The sequence below is a fragment of the Rhamphochromis sp. 'chilingali' genome, assembly GCF_963969265.1.
Source record: "Rhamphochromis sp. 'chilingali' genome assembly, chromosome: 1".
Lineage (NCBI taxonomy): Eukaryota > Metazoa > Chordata > Actinopteri > Cichliformes > Cichlidae > Rhamphochromis > Rhamphochromis sp. 'chilingali'.
The window spans coordinates 61,742,107-61,752,940 of NC_137929.1; positions in this window are offsets into that span (position 1 = coordinate 61,742,107).

Consider the following 10,834-nt stretch of genomic DNA (forward strand, 5'->3'; position numbering starts at 1 on the left):
CTGGTCGGTCTTGTTATCAGTGGAAATAAACCGATGCTGTACATGGAATCAATAAATTCTTCTGTACTCTTATTATGATTTGGATTCAATAAGTCAATATTAAAGTCCCCACAAATGAACATTCTTTTCTGATTTATATTTGTAAATAAGTCCTCCATATTATCCTTAAATATCTCAATCTTAGATCCTGGTGTTCTATATATACAACTGACAATTAGGTTTTTCCTTTTTTCTATACTTATTTCCACTGATAAACATTCCATCACTCCATCAATAACAGTTGTCATTCTTCCCATTCTTTTGTACTTTAGGTTTTTATCAATGTAAAGTGCCACCCCACCTCCTTTCTTGTTGATCCTGTTTACATGAAGGAATTCATATCCATTTATTTTAAAGTCTTCTTCTTTTCCAGGAGTTATCCAGGTCTCCGATATGGCTATCACATTGAATGGCTGTTCAAACTGTGTTATGTAGTCTTTGATGGATTGAAAGTTTGCATATAAGCGTCGACTATTAAAGTGAACCATTGTTATACCCTGTTCTACCTTGAATTCCTTTTTAAGTTGCTCATTTGTATAATAATTGCATTCATTTGTCTTATTGTTAAAGAAATTACAATCAGGATCTATGTTGCTGTCATACATCAATGTCTTATTTTCAATATCTATATGAGCTGTTAGTTGAAAATTGTCAGACATCTGCGTTGGTTGTGCACTTGGACGGTCCCATCATATTTAGCACTGCTTTGCATTTATCAGTTTTATTTTTCTAGTTCAGTCATCTCTTTGATGACTAGAACCTTAGCCTGCTCTGGTGTTCCATTTAACTTAATGAATATTTTACAGTCTGACGTCCAAGTTGACTGTATTTTCTTCTGTTTTTTTAATATTCTTGCTTGTCTTGCAATGTCTGCATTTTTCTTGATTAGGTGTTCATTTAAATAAACATTTGTACCTTTTAGCTTTCTTCCTTGCTTGAGCAGTTCTTTTTTCTGTTTTCTATTAACAAAACGAATGATAATGGCAGGTATTTGATTTTTTCTCGGAAGCGGATGGCATCCCTCAATATTTTTACTGTCCATTTCTATACCTTTGCTTTTAAAGAAGGCCATTACCTGCTCTTCCAAAGAGCGTAGCTCTTGCTCGGGTGGCTCCCCTCTCTCTGATGCTGCTACCCATGCGTATGTCTGATGCTTGGTTTCCAGTCCTGTCACTATCACATCATTTACTCTTGAATATTGTTCCAGATCTGACACCCGTCCTTCCAGCATAGCAATCTTCTTGTCCTTTTCCTCGCCCTGCCTTCTTAGTTCTTTAATATCATCCATTAAATTGAGTATCAGTTTTTGTTGTTTGGAAATTGTTGTTATTTCTTCAGACATAAAGTTTAGGGATTTCTTTATGTCCTCCAGTTCCTCCTCATTAACGTTGCTCCTCCTAGGCGGCATCTTAACGGCGTTAAGGCCCACTGGTTGCGAAGCACCCTTGAGGGTTGCTGAAACCCGGCCTGTCCTGGCAATTAACCTCACTGGTTAATTGCCTTCAACTCCTGGGTTTGCTTTTTTAGGTGGCATTTTGAAAATGATGAGATTGGTATTTCCTTGTGATGGCCCGTTGAAGTCACTGTTGATTTACTTGTTGGTGCCTTGCTAGAGGATCCTGGGCCTAGTGGCTGCTGGAGGATCCTGGGCCTGGTGGCTGCTGGAAGAGCCTGGGCCTGGTGGCTGCTGGAAGAGCCTGGGCCTGGTGGCTGCTGCAGGATCCTGGGCCTGGTGGCTGCTGGAGGATCCTGGGCCTGGTGGCTGCTGGAGGATCCTGGGCCTGATTAAAAGTGTCTCTCTTAAGAGTTAAGTAAACAATATTTTTTTTAACTGTATAAATGCAGGATACATAAAAGTGTGGTGGCTGTGGCTGTGGCTCAGGTGGTAGAGCAGATCAGCTACTGATGGGAAGGTTGGTGGTTCGATCTTTGGCTTCCCCAGTCTACATGCCAAATATCCTTGGGCAAGATACTAATCTCAAGTTGCCCTCCGATGCGTTCATCGGAGTGTGAATGTAGTTTAGTTTGCACTTGACTTTAGAAGTGCTTGTATGAATGGGTGAATGAGGCATTATTGTATAGAGTGCTTTGAGTACTCCGGGAGAGTAGAAAAGCACTATATATGAATCAGTCCATTTACCATTTAAAAGTCACTGCCAAAAACTGATTGCGGTGTCTACCTTGTTACACGAATGTTGTTTGTTGCTCAAGATGACTTGGTAAAATTCATAAGGGATAAATTTGACATATTTTTCACATATTATAGACCAACAAGTTATTTATAGCAGTTTAAATACAAGCAATCAGTTTTTGGCAGACACTCACTTTTTGGCACAACACCTGGTCTTCAGGTGGACGCAGCCTCTGAAATTGGACAATAATAATGGTGACATTTAAATGTCTCCCTAATTCTAAGGTCTCAAGGTTGGCAAGTATGTTCTAGGCTTTAGCCCACATCAGTCTAAAATTATATGTAACCATGAATAACATGTTGCCATGTCCACCAGGGGTCCGTTCTTCATACCTCACTAAGTAAGTTAGCTGGATTTGATTGTTGACGATTTCGCGTGATCTTGGATCGTTCGGTTCTCCGAAGCTCATCCGGGACTTGCTGTCATAGCAACAGATCCGTAAGCGTAAACCTGCTCGGGAGCAGGCTTACTTTATGTAAACAAGATTAGATCGCGGCCACTCAGGTATGTCCGCTTCATGTATACGAAAGCAACAGCGATATTTTACCACTGTTTTTCCATAAATAAATATTATCAATGTAACTAAAGATAATGCAGTACTTGATCCTTTTATTGATATAGCAAAAATACTGAGCGCGCTCCTTCGACATTTTCGCCGACCAATCAAAGGGTTGCCGATCAATGTTTCTACTATCGATGCGTAGCCCCTGTTAAGCCACCCAGTGATCTCACATTACTTCATCCAGCTATACTAATCGTCAACAACAGGTGTGTTCGGAGAACCGGAATAGCGAGCTCAAAGTTAGCGCGATGATTTGATCTTGGATGTGTCATTTGATCTTGGATGTAGTAAGCGAGGTACGAAGAACGGACCCCAGGAGAGACTGGACAGTATAGATGTGAAACAAATATGCCAGCAGTTTATCTCAGTTAATGAGAGGAGAATGCATGTGTTTTGCTCCTTCACATAGTGGACATTGAGTTGTTGTGTGGGGCACCAGTAGTATTAATGTCTGTTGCTGTAACAGTAGTTCATGTTTAGAAGAAAAAAAATTCCAGCTCACTGATTTGATAGGGCAATAGTGTGGCTAAAATGCTGCATTGTCATGGTCTGGTTGGGCACCTGCAGGTCTCAGACAGCGGCTCCTCCTCCTATAGGCGGAGTCCGGTTGCCCCTCCCTGGCTGACCACCTGTGAGCAATCGTGCCAGCAGTATATCAGACCTGCGCTCTCAACCATTCATCGCCCGAGTATCTGCTATCCCCATAGATAGCACCCGGAGTGGAGATCTCGTTCCCCTCGCTCCCGTCCTCCTGGACCTGGGCCGCCTGCTGCTTACACAACGTGGCCTGCCGGCCCACCGCTCACCTGCCTGCCTCCCCACGCCTCGACCGCTTCCGGGCTTTCCGCTCCACCTGTCCCCTCCATCTGAAACCAATGCCCCCAGTCCCTATCTAGTCCTGTTTCTACCTCCCCGCTGCCCCCGCTGTTCAGCCGTCTCCTAGAGGTGTCTAGGTCACCCTCATTATTCACCGACGAATCCTACGCGCCACTAGTGTGGTGGCGTCGCTTTGTTTTTTACCTTTGTTTACCTGTGGGCGGAAATAAATCATTTGTTCTCTGTCACCTCGCTTCCGGGTTGGTTTCTGCACCTGTGTCCATCCCTGTTCCCTCGTGCCGCTGGGCCGTGACATGCATAACTTTGCTTTCAGCGCCGGGTTAAGTAGCTCTTCAGGTAATCACTCCGATGGAGAGCAGGTGTGCCGGTGATGGCCAAGCCTGGTGCTGTGGTCCTGTGTGTGTGTGGAATGTGTGATTCCACCACATTCCACACACACACAGGACCACGGACCATGACAGTCTTGATGTGAGCTTCTACTCAGGGTTTTTTCTTCCAGTTCAGAGCAGAAATATTTTTGTTAAGATACTGGAGGTTGTTTTCCCCCCACAATTTTAATTATAAGCTAGATATATTTCTACTAATGAAATTCGTTTGCTAACAGCAACAGGGATGAGTCAGTGAGTCAGCTGGGCTTGTGAATCATGATTCACGAGTCAGTAAAGTGATTCTCGAGTATTGAACGATTCGTTCATGATTCGCACAGCACTACTGAGGTGTTCTTCAGTGAACTGGATTACACGACAGAAGGAACCGAGGCCCCGCTGCACTTTTTCGGGAAGGTAAATGTGTTTTTAAGCTACTCTGTAACTACCAGTGTTGGTCAAGTTACATGAAAAAAGTAATCAGTAACTAATTACTGATTACTTCCCCCAAAAAGTAATCCCGTTACTTTACTGATTGCTTATTTTCAAAAGTAATTAATTACTTAGTTACTTAGTTACTTAGTTACTTTTTAAAAACACGATTTACAACCTGAATAGGTGATAAAGCGATAGATCTCTCAGCCCAACTCTACTTTTTCTACATAATCCATCATACAAAATGTAATCAAATGGAAAAGTCTCTTTTTAAAACTTGTTTTATTAGTTTTAATCTTTTAACTTTATGCATCAAGCAAAAATGTAATTATATGCAACATTCACTCACTGGAAGAAATTTGTTTAATATTTAAACCTATTTTCTGCACATTCCAGCACATAAATTTATTTTTTTTTGTGTGTTTACACTCAGTCTTTCAAATAGATGCAAGTAAAACACAGCAGAAAATAAATAAAGTCAAAGACTCAGCGGTCCTGTTGCTCTATTTTCACCTGTAAAGCAGGAGCAGGGTAGGCGGAGGTTTACCCTAGTGCAGGTGTGCTGCAGCGGTCAGTGGAAGGATATGGCAGCTCTGTGAATTTCCCATTACATCGTTGCTCACTCGGTGCTTGCTTGGAAGTTTAGGGGGGTTTTTTCGCTGTGAAAAGAAGTTTTCTTCCCACGCACAACGGACACTAATGTTTTTGTCACTTTTTATGGAATCAAACTCAAAGTAAGGTCAGTACTTCCACGCTTTAAACGCTGCACGCTCATACTCTTTCCAGTACTCGATATATTATCCATTGTTGATCTGCACACAGCTGTTGTCACAAACGTCGCACGTGCTTACGCCACTGTCATGAGACATTCTCGCAAAAAAAATCACGGTTTTAGTAACGCAGTAACGCAGCGTTCCTACGGGAAAGTAACGGTAATCTAATTACCGTTTTTGCAATAGTAATCCCTTACTTTACTCGTTACTCGAAAAAAGTAATCAGATTACAGTAACGCGTAACGCGTTACTGTAATCTGATTACTCTGTATATAAGTAACAACATTGAAAACTAAGAAATTGATTTGGACAAATTCGGAAAAAAGTGCAGCAGTATTAAACGGGCCGTATGGCCAAAATGCTTTACAAAATGCAAAATAAAGCACAATAACTGTAGGAACTGTGTAAACAGTATTTAACTCTACGTTGCTGTGGGTGTAGTCAGTGCGACTGTGAACACCGTGGCTATGTGAAAAAGATCATTTTTGCCAGTGGCCACCCCGCTGGACACGCCACTGCGAGTGGGTAAGTGCAGGCTAAGAAGATCTGAAATGTAACCTGGAGCCAAACCATGTAGAGCTTTAAAAACAAATAGTAAAACCTTAAAATCAATTCTATATTTAATTGGCAGCCAATGTAGAGATGCCAGTATCGGAGTAATACTCTCTCTCTTTCTGGTACCTGTCAGGAGGCTTGCGGCTGCATTTTGAACAAGTTGCAGGCAGGTCAGACTTGAGTGAGAGATGCCTAAATAGAAAGAGTTACAATAGTCAAGACGTTATGATATGAAAGCATGAAAGCATGGATAACAGTTTCCAGGTCTTTAGATGACAGGATATTTTTGAGTTTAGAAATGCTCCTTAGTTGGGAAAAACTGAATTTATTTGCTTGTCCAGCTTGAGAGTGGAATCAAAAATGAAACCAAGATTTTTTGCATGGGATGTACATTAGCTGATAGTGGGTCCAAACTGTTTCTAATGAGACTAATAGAGTCCTGCTTACCGAAGATTATAATGTCATTTTTTCATGATTTGGAGTGTCTTGGCGACATACATTGCTGGATGTCTCTGATCTTTCTCAAACTGAGAATTTCTGCAGTGTACTATCAGCACCTGGTTTTAGAGAAAGGTAGAACTGTGTATCAAGTGCATAAGAGTGGTAGGAGATCTGGTGTTTGTGAAAAATGGAGCCTAATGGGAGCATGTATAAGGAGAATAAGACAGGGCCCAGAACAGAGCCCTGAGGTGTTCCACAAGTGAGTGTAGCTGGGGAAGAGTATTTGTTACCCAGCATCCCAGAGTATGTTCTGCTCTCCAGGTGAGAGGCAAACCATTTTAGAGCAGATCCTTGAATGCCGACACGTCTTTAGACGATTTAATAGGATTGTGTGGTCGACAATCTCAAATGCTGCGCTCAAGTCTAAAAGAATTAAAACTGTACTTTTTCCAGAGTCAGCAGCTAAAAGCACATCATTGGACACCTTCAGTAGAGCAGACTCTGTGCTGTGGAAGGCTCTGAAACCAGACTGATATTTATCCAGAGTATTATGCATGTCTAAGAATGAGGATAATTGGTGGAGGACAATTTTCTCAAGAACCTTAGACAAGAATGGCAGCTTAGAAATGGGTCTAAAATTGCCAAGAACTGATGGATCCAAACCAGGTTTTTTAGAAGTGGCTGAACAACAGCTTATTAAAACAAGTCAGGAACAGTTCCATTTGAGATAATGCCATTTACAAAAGGAGCAATTGAGTCCATTATGTTGGTACAAGCACAATTGAAACATGCAAGAAGCTCATCAGGATTATTGCAATGAGGAGAACTTTCATCAAAGGTGGCTAAAGGAAATGCAGTGAAGGCAGCTGAGAATTGGGGAGCAGTTTCAGGTGTTATAGGGCATATAAGAGAGGTGGCCTGGGTTTGTTTGGAGGGTGAGTGAGGGGTGGAAATATTAAATAGAAAGAAATTATGATCAGATGGACACACATCAATCACTGCAACGCAGATCACTGAGAACCCAGATGACAAGATGAGGTCAAGAGTGTGGTCCTGCGTGTGTGAAGGGCCGTTGACAGACTGGGTCAGGTTAAATGAGTCCAAGATTTGTACAAATTCCCTAACCAAAGGTTTAGAGGGGCAACACATACGGATATTGAAGTTGCCAAGGATTAGAAGCCTATCAGTGGTTGGCAATGGCACAGATAGAAAATCAGAGAATTCCTTGATGAAGTCGTTGTTAAGGTAAGGAGGCCTATAAACTAGAGCACAGAGTACAGGAGAGGACAGATCCAGCATAAACAGTTGCAGTTCAAAACTAGTGTATTTGCATAAAGAAAGGTAGCATCTTGTTCAGCGTGTGCCTAAAACTGATGAGACTGCAGTTTACACATGATTGGCTGCAGCCTGAATAAAGCAGCCATGCCTGTGGAAGCAAAACATTCTGCAATTTTGCCAGAGATATGCGTGTGTCAATATTAATTTTGGGCTATATCCATCAAAAGTTGGGACATGCAGGTGGAGTGCACATGCTGTCAAAACTAATACAAAAATACTGGATAGTGAATGTAAATTCGGCTGCCAGCAAAATCATCTCTTGTTGTACCATGTGTAGATGCAACAGAGGAAAGTTTGTTGAACAAAAGATCTGCAGAAAGAGTGTATTGATAGCCATGGCTCCATTCTCAAATGTTGGAGTGGACTATAAGTGTTAAAAGAGGACGAGGTCTCCTTAGAAGGTATGGAGTTTTTTACTTGTTTGACCAGTCAAGCAGTATATCTGGAAATTGCATTTATACCCTTAATACAGAATCCTGAGTAAATGCTGTTCCGAGGTTTATCTGTGGATGAGGCCCAGTTTTGACCATCAGATCTGATAATACTAAAAAATTTTGTTAGTGCAATTCAAGAGTTGAAAGAGAGGTTGACTGAGCTGAACCATGCCAAAATTCTAAATGCTTTTGTTCAGGATGGCATCAAATGGAACTTTAATGCGCCTCTGCCTTTGTGTCGTTGCCCTTATGATTAGTATTTGATCCAAGTGATCTTCGTGTCAGGAAAAGGAAACTGGTACAGTACCTGTCAGAGTTGTTCTGTTAGAGATGGCTTTCTGAGTACCTACTTCTGATGCAAGAAAGACAAAAATGGATGAGGACTAAAGGATGTCTTATACCTGGAGATAATATCTTGATTGCAGACACTCCAAGAGGATCATGGATGATGGCGAAGGTCTTAAGTGTTGCGAAAGGTTTAGTGTGTTCTGTGAGACTACAAACAAAGTGTTTTGGAAAGGCCAGCGGCAAAACTTCTAACTTAAAAACATGATCCAAAACTTAAAATAAATAAATAAATAATAATAACAAAGGTCAATCACGTGGACCAATATGGCAAAGCCATAATATTCCACTTGGTAAAATAAATCTAATGGGCATCCTTCTTGGCCTTCAGACAATAATTCTGAATCCTCAATTTAAAAAAACTAGGATGCGAGCTTGTTTCCGGCTCGTAACCAGCGCGCTCTGCCATCAAAGGATGAGCTTTGATCAATGTAGTCATGTGACTGATGCAAGCCAGGTCCTTTTATTTAGCATATTTGTGATTAATAGTTAAATGTTTTTGTTCCAAACCTTTAAAAAGAAATTGCATCCAAAAAAGGGAGCTTGGGGCACCCATCAGGAAAGAGGCAGGTGCTCAAGCCCTCCTCCCTAAAAACATGACGACAGAAGAGCTGAGATGATGATAATAATAATGGATTGCATTTATATAGCGCTTTTCTAGGCACCCAAAGTGCTTTACAATTCCACTATTCATTCACTCTCACACAATGGTGGAGGCAGCTACAGTTGTAACCACAGCTGCCCTGGGACAGACTGGCAGAAGCGAGGCTGCCATATCGCCCCATCACCAGTAGGCAGTAGGTGAAGTGTCTTGCCCAAGGACACAACAACCAGGACAGAGAGTAGGGGGATCGAACCGGCAACCTTTCAGTTACAGATGAGCTTCCCAACCCCCTGCACCAGAAGACTGAGATTTATTTATTTATCAGAAGAAGAGATTTATTCTAAAAACTGTTAAAGCTAGAAGCTACATCATGTCGGGTTTTATTTTCCGTTAATTCAAAAAGAAATATTTAAAGATATTAATCAAAACAAAAGAAAGGAAATGTTTAGCTGCTGATTTCATTCATCAGGGTTTCTCAGCACAGGAAGAAGAAACTTTTTGTCTTGTCACCAGGTCATGTCAGGGACAGATGCATGATGTTTGATTCAGAAATTTTCCTCACACTGAACCTGCTGCTTGTTTTTCTCCTGTTCTTCATATTTCCACCAGAAGAACGGGAAAAACTAATTGGTAACATAATTGCTGAGAAATAGGTTTCCTGTAACATAATGGTTTTTTTTTTTTTTTTTACTATTTCATTAATCTGAGTAGGAATCATCATCCCTGAAGTCAATTGACAAGAGTTGGTGCTGAAAATAGAGCCATCATTCTAGTCTTCACAGAAACCCCTGTGGCCCTGTATTGGATAAAACGAGGAACGTGGATGGATCTTTAGGCAGCTTCTTATTAGCAATCTGTTGCCATAAACACGTTCCCATTGCTTTAGCTGAACCTACAAAAAGTGTCAAAGAAAACACAGACAGATAAAATATTTTTTGTTCACCAAGAAGTTGATTACCAATGAGCTACTAGTCAAAAACATATCCAAACAAGCTGTTCAGTGTGTTATTAAAAAATTAAGACAACTAGAGAAAAAAAGACCCCCCCCAAAAAAATCAGCCATCAATTTAAATTTTGTTTGGTACTTTGAGACACTAAAATTTCTTTTTCTTATTATTAATATTACCAGGTTATTACCAGGAGAAGCTCACAAAACTTTCTGCTACACCTCAGTTTCTCCTTAAAATAAATAAAAGCTTTCATTTCATGGTACATCAGAAAAACAGACAAAAAAAAGAAAGGCATTGCACATGATGTAGAACCTTACATAAGTTATATTATTTAGCTTTTCTGCAAAAAAAGTTAGATAAGAGGCTATCGAGAGATCAGGGAGAGAAACATGTCAGTGTAAAACTACATGGTTCTTTACTTTCATATAACACTTTAAACACTCTACCTTTGGTAAACTGGACTGACTTAAACGATTATGAAAACTTGTTACCTAAAAAAAACCCCTCACTTAAAGAGGATTGTTACACATACTTCGTTTGCTTGAGAGGGAAAGAGTCACACAGAGTTCATATTTTAGACCAAGATGAAAACAACAAGTCTGTTTTGAAGCATTTCATATACTTTCCTATACAACCTTTATGAACCCTAAACCATGCCAAATGTCATTCAGTTATAGTTGATTAATGGATCCTGAATTATCAGGCACATTAATGATTCTCTATGAGCCACAGAACATCATCTACACTCAGATCATCACATACACTGTTTGTGTTGTCATGTCAGGGAGTGAGACCTGAAATCTGAATGACTGACATCTAAAGTCATCTGAGGACTAATAGCTGATCAGCATCTTTCAGGATTGGTATAAACCCTCATTTAATTTTATTTATACAAAAAATAAGTGAAATAACACAAACAACAACTGTAATAATTGTATTAACAACAATAAGAACAAAAGTGTCA